At 31.1% G+C, this 8,534-nt stretch overlaps 1 long non-coding RNA gene across 2 annotated transcripts; it reads left to right on the forward strand.

Annotated features, from left to right (window-relative positions):
• The first annotated feature begins 3,865 nt into the window (after nt 1–3,865).
• Nucleotides 3,866–7,053, forward strand: LOC107405779 (uncharacterized). 2 transcript variants are annotated; one of them, XR_009635763.1, is made up of 4 exons: nt 3,866–4,062; nt 5,078–5,143; nt 5,353–5,498; nt 6,272–6,296. It is a non-coding gene; the product is annotated as an uncharacterized LOC107405779 (long non-coding RNA). The 2 variants fall into 2 exon arrangements; XR_009635762.1 differs by lacking the exon at nt 6,272–6,296 and adding an exon at nt 6,381–7,053 and having other exon boundaries at nt 3,871–4,062.
• The last annotated feature ends 1,481 nt before the right edge of the window (nt 7,054–8,534 follow it).

Consider the following 8,534-nt stretch of genomic DNA (forward strand, 5'->3'; position numbering starts at 1 on the left):
AAAGTAGAGATACTTTCTAATGGTTTTAACAAGTTTCATCCATCTGCAATTATTAAGCGGATTTGAGCAATGCTCTCCCATTTACTATCAAATTTTTGAAACATATTATAAAATCGAAAACTGGTTAAGGGGATCGATTCTCGACCCAAATCCACTGGTGTTTTGTTTTTGGAAGTGCCACTAGCTTGCCCAAAAAGCCTTGTACTAGTAGAGAAACTTCAACACATATATGGCACTTCACAATTTCCTTCCGGAGTTATGTGGGATTGTTCATTGATTTTGCCCCATCTTGGTTTGCATCCTACAAGACTCATAGTCTTTACAATTCTTTTTATTTTTAGCTGAAACTACAAAATGTATTCATATCTACATTAATTCCAGCGAACAAACTTTATGAAAAAATTATTTTTTTATTATATAAAGCACTTTAAAGTAATAACTTTTGCTAAAGTTTCATCTTAAAGTCATAAAGAGCTTCTCGGTCTGACTTGAAGTAATTTATCACCTCAGCATCAGTGTTGGCAAGAAATTCTCCGATAATTATGAAGCAAAGATTTAATAACACTAACGGAAGCCCTGTAATTGTTTCCATCAGAGGTACAAACTTTATGGCAGAAACCATAAAATTGAAATGTAAACTGTGTTTTGGTGAAAAGGAATATAGGGTTTTATAAGAACAGACTTTCAACCAACAAAAAGATGAAAATATGGAAAAGTTGAATTCAGTAACAAACCAACAGATGATTCACTTTTGAAGAAGCCACAAGGAAAGTTATGATCATGTAGAGCTAGTTAGTCCTTCCCATAACTGTTTATTGGTATTAAAATATAGTTACTCTCGTTAGTGCTTCCTTTTTCGTTGTTTTTCCTTTTCAGATTTTCCATAGTCTCATAGTAAAATATAGTTAAAAATTGTTCAAAAATATGGGAAAAAAATATTTAGGTATGAAGTATAAGTTATGCATGCCTTTCTACATTATATGTTCACATAATAGATTTCTTCATGATACAATCTACAGCTAGGCAACGAAGCTGAAAATTCTTCACTGGTAATGGTAATCTCTGCAAGTTCTCTGGTATTTCTCTTCTATATTTCAACCGTGCATGATAAAAAGTCTATGGATATCTAGTATTGTAAAATTATATAAAAAGTATTCATTGTTTAGTATTTGATGAAAAGCGTATATATTATATTAAACATATGATCAAATAGAGATTGAATCTCAATGCAGGTATATCACTTTACCATGTCGGTGATAAAGCATTTTCTCTGCCTGATTTTGATATGCAAATTTATTTTTTCTTAGCTCTTTTTGTGGCAGACAAGAATAAACTATAACAAAAATAGCTATAAAGCAAGTCATGTTACTTGTTTAATAGATAATGGTGGTCATTTTTTCCAAGTTTGTTGAAATTTATTCCACAAAAGGCTTACTTTAATAGTGACATTTGAAATAATAGTTTGAATTCGTTGCATCCTTACCTTTTGACTCTACAATTCAAACCAGCTTTCTCTCTTTTTTTTTTTTTTTTTTTCTCTCTCTCTACAAATTAATTTTAAAGTTTGCTCTCTTTTGATTTTCTGCAAATTTTGTGTTCTGTACCTTATTTCATCTTTTTTCTTTTATTTTTTAACACGAATAATACTTGACACAGTAGTTATCTTTACAGTACAAATTAGAAAATAAAGAAAAAGTATGGATAAAGAAATCAAACACCACATCTTCTACCATAGAAATTTCATTTCTGTTAGCTTTGGTAACCAGATCTATATCATATAGAAGAGATTAGGAAAGTTCCACAGAGTGAATTTTGGGGGAGAAAACAGGCACAGCATTTGATTTAAAAAGTATTATATAGTTTATAGCATAAGATTTGAAGCGTGTCTTAAGGACTTGGACCTTAAAATAATCATCTAGCTTAACATATAAAAATGCTTCTTTTTCACCACCTTTCAATTATAGTCTGCTACCATCCAACATCTCTTCAATTTTTTAAAGATAAGTGACTAATAGCTATATATATATATATATATATATCCATGCTAATTAATTACTACTTAATTTCAACACTTTTAACTGATCAAAATTTTGGTAGAGTAAGATCATAAAAGCTATTTGTCTTCTTGAATATTAGCTGTAAAATACTATCTCTTTAATTAATGTGGAAATAAAGACAAAACTAAACGGACTATTTAAATCATTGAATATTTGTTAAATTAGATAAATTAGATACCCAACCAAGAATGCATTTTCAAGGGGAAAAACAAACTTGATAGCCTTTAAAATTGTGATTTTATAAGTAATGCCAAAGCATGTAAATCTAAGAATTAATTGTTATTTTGTGTGGCTCACATGTATTTCAATTCAACTAAAAACTAAAGTTGCTTTCATTCAAAGATCTCCTCATTGCTAACATGAATAAGGATCTTGCACTGAGATTCCAAATCCAACACCATCAATATAGATCCAACAAAATCTCATGCAATCCATTAACACAACATGAAACTGTATGAATAATTCAATGTTCGGGTTTAACTAACATGGCATTGTGTTGATAATAGGTCAATTCATTTACAGCTATAGTGTTACCACGTCTTAACGGGTGAAACCCGCGAATAACCATTTCGCTAGTGAAAAAGGGCATTTTAGTAATTTTATTAAAAATAAAAAATAGACCTAATTTTATTAATTATAGTTATAGTGTTTTAAACAATTTTATTTTCTAATTTTCCTTTTCCTCAAAAAAAAAAAAAAAAGTTTCTAATTTCCCAATGTTTGGTTTGTAATAAGATATTATTATTTTGTGTTTGTTTAAATATATTTTGATAGCTAAAAACAAAAAATATATATATTTTTGGTAAAAAATAAATATTTTCGGATAGTTAATGTTATTTATTTTTTTACTTTTTTTTTATTTAGTAAAAAGGGAGAAAAATCAGATGGTCCCTAGGCCCACCTTCCTCTAGAAAGTCCCTCTATTCAAAATTTGACAAGTGTTAAAAATTTTAAGTAGCCAAATGAGCCAAATCAAAATAGAAAAATAATTTTACTGAGAAAAAATTAAAAATTAAAAATTTCTCTTGGTCTATATAACAGAAAATGGAACTTAGTAGTGAAGAATGAAGAATGAAGTGTGTCATCATTAAATACAGTACTATTGCTATTATGTTGAAAAAGGTATTTGTGCTATTTTTTTTTATTAAATATTTGCTAAGAAAAAATAAACAAATAAAAATTATTTGTATAAAAATGTAATTTTATTATATAAAAAAATAATTATGAACATCCTTTTGAGATGTTTGAAAAAAAAAAATTAAAATTGCTATCATCAACATTTATCTGCAAAAGGAAAAAAAATGGCATAAGATCAGAGAAAAATATATCCTAAAAAGATTAAAATTGAAATTGATAACATATATACATATATATTTATTTATTTATATTGATTTGTGTTGAGCATGGTACGCAGATTTTTTTTTTTTTTTTTTTTTTGGGTGAAAAAGCATAATATACAGATTATAAAGTTTAGGCTTAGGGATCTTCCTCTTTACTTTAAATTTATTAGAAATGTATAATTTTTAATAGGTTGGGCTGAAATTCTGGCATATATAAGCTTAAATCTAAAGCCCAATATTTGGCTGACCCTGATAGGCTACTTAGCTGAAGGCTCAATCCAGTCAAAAAAGCCAGAAGTTGAGGGGGGAGAGAGAGAGTATGCGTAATAATGATAATCATAATTTGAATTTTGAAAAACCAACGGTCAATTAAAAAAAATTGAAAATTCGGGGTTTTGAAAAACCAACGGTAAGAAAATTTAAATTCAGGAACGGTAATATTTGTTTTTCTTGGTTTTTAGCTGTTAATATTATTATAATTAATTATTACATGTACATTGCGAACCTCAAATCATTGTCTTTCTCTCTCTCGATCGAAAATATAAAAATAAAATAAAAAAAGAAAAAGAGGAAAAGCTGTGGGAAGAAGAGAGATTGTTGAAGAAGACGAGACGATGGGATTGGCCGGTGTCTGCAACTCCATCACCGATCCCAAAAGAAATTGGGTAAGACAGGGACTCTTCTCACTCTCTGATTGCTATATAGGGCGTTCGTCTCACTTTTTTTAGGGTTTACTATTATTCTTGGTGGATCTTACTTTTTTCTTTGCCTTTGGTGAGCAAAGGTGCGTAATTTGCTTAATTGACTTTTTGTTAGAAAAATATCAATCATCCTTGCTATATAACACAAACAGCTGAGTAATATTGCTATTAGTTTTGACCTGTGAATTTTGAAATCTTTTTTTTTTTTTTTTTGGTGCTTTTGTTACTGGAATATGTTATGTGATCTGTAATTATATGGTGATTTTGGCCGAGTTAATTCTTTAGATAACTTTTTTTTGCATGTAACTTAGAGAAGTGAACGTGATTAGATTTGGTTGTACCCAAATCTGTAATAATGAGTGATATCCATCTCCATTAGAAGCATACCCAAGTCTCCTTGTATATCTGGTTGTTTCCTCTTTGAGTGATGCTTCTAAAATACCCGCATAGCCAAGTATAAAAAACATTTTATAAACATCATAACAACAAATGAAACTCAATTGAAGTTAGGACAAAAAGAAACGAAAGAAGGAGAGTTTCAAGCACAAATTGTGCACTTAAGATTTCTGCCTTGCAAACTATGTTTGTTGTGCCTGCAATGTTGTTAGTTCATACCTCTTGTTAGTTTAAATTGGTTGTCAAGTGAGTTCTTTTCTTCTATGTGATACCAGCTTGTGGAAAACAATTTATGGAGGTTTTACGATGCCGCTGCAGAATAGCTATTATGCACAATGTTAGATATATTATTACCTGGAAGATGTGCACGAATATAGGATGCAATTGCTTAGATGTCAAGAATATTTATTTTATGGTGACTTTTGACTATATCCTTCTTGATTTTGCTTTTCCTTTTCTGCTTAAGCTAGAAACCTTTTTTTTTCTTCTTTTTTTCTTTTGGAATTTTAACTCTTAGAATTGTGCTGCTGCTGTTGTTATTCATATTCTCATACAAGAATATTATACTTGCCACTGGTTGCAGGTGTCCCTGCTGATTTGCTTTCTCTTATTACTAGCTAAACCCCCCAGATGGTGTCTGCTCATTTAGGTTTCTCCATCCTTTTTCTCTTTTTATATTTTGAAGAGCTATTTCTTGTTAATGTAAAGTATATCATGGTTCAATCCACCTATTCTTCTTTAATTCTTAGTTGTTGCCTTTAAATATAGATGGGGGAAACTAGTCTTGTTAATGTAATGTACACCATGGTTCAATCCACCTAGTCTTCTTTAATTCTTAGTTGTTGCCTTTAAATATAGATGGGGAAACTAATGTGAAGATCAGAAAGGCATCTGAAAAGACTTCGGATTGTTGAACTCCAGAGAAAGTGTCTGAATTTTGGTTGGCAAGGAGAGCAAGTTACCTTCATGCATGCCTAATGTGTGCTCACTTTGCAAAGGAATAGGTAATTTTGCTTGTGGTTTTGTACTTTATTCTCAATTGATCAATATCTTTGTCCTCTCGAAAAATAAGATTCTTTTATTTGTTAGTGGTACATTCAGCTTCAAAAACTGTTGGTTGTAGCCTATGTAACATTTGCATTGATTTTGCAAATGGGCTAGAAGAATACAGCATGAATTACTTTGTTACTTCCCTATAGCATGTAGCACAGTTAACTAGTTACATATCGTTTTCCAGTGTTAAATCTGTTTCAATATTGATAGTATATAATGCTTATCTGCATGCCATTTACATTGTTATCAGTATCATTCTCTTTCCCGAATCATATTAGTTATCATTTTGGACTATTTATATATGTATATTTTATTTATTCAAAAGTAGTTCTATTTGAAGATATAGTCCGTGTTCAAATATAACCTGTCCCATCTATGTACATCATGTATTAGACGAGGTGGAGCAAAATTTGTGAGCAAGGACAGAGAAACTGCATATAAATTGACATTCTTCACAAGACTTCATATAAATTGACATTATGTGAATTCCAATAGCCTTCTCATATGTGCATAAAAATTGAATGCAATAGGAGATTGTGGGGTTCAATCATAAGGTCATACTGCCATGACTCTACAAGTTATCCTCATCGTTCTTCAATTTTATATTTTTGCTTCTTATGTTTGGATTTTTTTCTTAGAACTTATATATTTGCATGATAGGCTTGCTTATTACCTGCACATGTACATGTTTTTGCATGATAATCTTTTTTTATTATTTCTGCAGTTATTACAGTTGGTCTTTGGCATCCCTTTTTTTTTTTTTTTTTTTTTTTTTTTTGCAGTTATTAAAGGTGGTCATTCTTGTTTTATTTTATTTTATTTTATTTCTGCAGTTATTACAGTTGGTCTTTGGCTTCCCTTTCTACACACCAGAAGACATTTCATGGATGTTTAAATAAGAAAATGTGGCTTTTGAGGTAAGCAAGTGACTCCTTTTTGTAAGTCAGTGAAGGAAGCTACAGAGAAAGTCATGATTATGTAGTTGCTGAAAATCTATGTACTATAACATTAACTATCTGAATTTTTTATTTTTGTTGAACCACATGAGCTATGATAGTCATATTAGTCTTTGCATAGTAATATTATCCATTGTACTAAAGAAATTGGGTTTTACAGCATGTGAGATGTGTTACGCATAAAATTGATAGAAAAGAAGACATAGAACTTCAGAAAAGATAACATAACAAGTTTGCTGTGTACATATGATATCTAAAATTATGTACCTTCTAAAATGTAGCAGTATGCTAGCTCATAACCGGTTTCAAGTGAGTTTTGACCGTTAATAAAGCTTTTGAGCAACTAAAAAGATGGTCTAAATAGAGACTTAACTTAAGCTTTGTGAGTTTAGAAGGTGATTTGTCCAAAGTTTTACACTATTTAAAAAATCCTAATGAAAAGCTTCTTAGGCATAATACAATTATTATGGTTTCCATTTGAAATGCTGGACATAATGGAACTACCCGGGTTGCATTCAGTAATTGTAATAGAACCTTGCTTAACTTGTTTTCTTCAATTCTTTCCTTGCCTTGTGTTTAATGGAAAACAAGTGGCAATTTTTCACAGCTTTAATTGCTTTAGTCTAGGACATTCTGTGCTGGCCTTTCTTCATGTTTTGATTGCTTTAGTGTAGGAGACTCTGTGCTGGCCCAACTAGATGATGATCTCTTGGCCGAGAAAAGGAAAACCTATAAAAACTTTTCTAATTGCTTGCCATCACTGTTTGAAGTTACTAAAATTGTAACTAATATTTGAACTTCCTTTTTGTTCTTTCCTCTAGATTTTTTTACAATTTCATACAAAAATATTAAGTCAAAAGAACAAGACAAAGAAAAAACAAGATGCAGAAAAGTAAAAAACTCGTTCATACGGATTAAAGGCATCCATGCATTTCCATCTTATTCATTCATTTTTAGATCCCTTTACAATGCAATTTCAACAAGTAGTAAATATAGCTAAAAGATCAATCAAAAGAAACACAATCTTGACAAGTAAAACGACAAAAAAAAGAAAAAAAAAAAAGAAAAGAAAAAAACTATCTTCACTGTTGATGCCCTTTATTCCTCTTCTGCATGGTTCTATGTTTCAACCATAAATATAGTATTCTTTTTAGAATTTCATCCACAGCACCAAAATAGCTCCAGGATTTCCTCATAGCCAATATCAGAGAAGGAACCAGAATTCCTACTGCAAATCCCAATCCAATGCTCCAATAAAACCACTTATCAACAAACTGTCACCATCCTTGGGAGTAGTCCAACCCTTATCTGAATCTTCTTCATCATCTCCTGGACATTTTACAGCAAGTGGACTCTCACAAAAGTCAAGGTTTCTAGTAAAAGAGGGTGAATCAAAAGTTGACAGATGATCTAAATAAGGAATCCTTCCATATAAGTTATTGTCTGACAAATTCATATACCCCGAAAATGAGAGCAATCCCAAACTTTACAAAATAGTACCTGAAAACTCGTTGCTTGAGAGATCAGGCGACAACAATTGCTTCAACTTTGAAATGCTCTCAGGAATGTGTCCACTTATATGGTTTCTGGACAAGTTCAAGACCACCAAGCCCAACAATTTTGTTATCTCAATAGGAAGATCTCCACTCAAATTATTTCTTGAGAGGTCTAGGCTGGTTAGAAAGGAAAGGGTCTTGGTGTACGTTCGAAGCTATCCTTTCAAATTCACAGTAAAGTTTTCTTTGAAGCAGCCCTTCCATACAAGAGATAATGGTCAAATGCCCCGTAAAATAGATAATGTGGTTAATGTTTTGGACTTGTGACATAGCTTTGAAATCTCCAAAGCTAGCAAGAATACTACAATTCAACTGATTCTCTGCCAGGTCCAAGACTTGTAATGAGCTTAAATTTGATAGCACTTGTAACATCCCGTCCCAAAGTACAACGGAAATTTTACAACTTTGACAGAGGTTGACCGTTGACTTTGACCGTTGATCGTTGATCGAAGGGATCAAAAGTTGACTTTTTGAC

The sequence above is a fragment of the Ziziphus jujuba genome, chromosome 2 (assembly GCF_031755915.1).
Source record: "Ziziphus jujuba cultivar Dongzao chromosome 2, ASM3175591v1".
Taxonomy (NCBI): Eukaryota; Viridiplantae; Streptophyta; class Magnoliopsida; order Rosales; family Rhamnaceae; genus Ziziphus; species Ziziphus jujuba.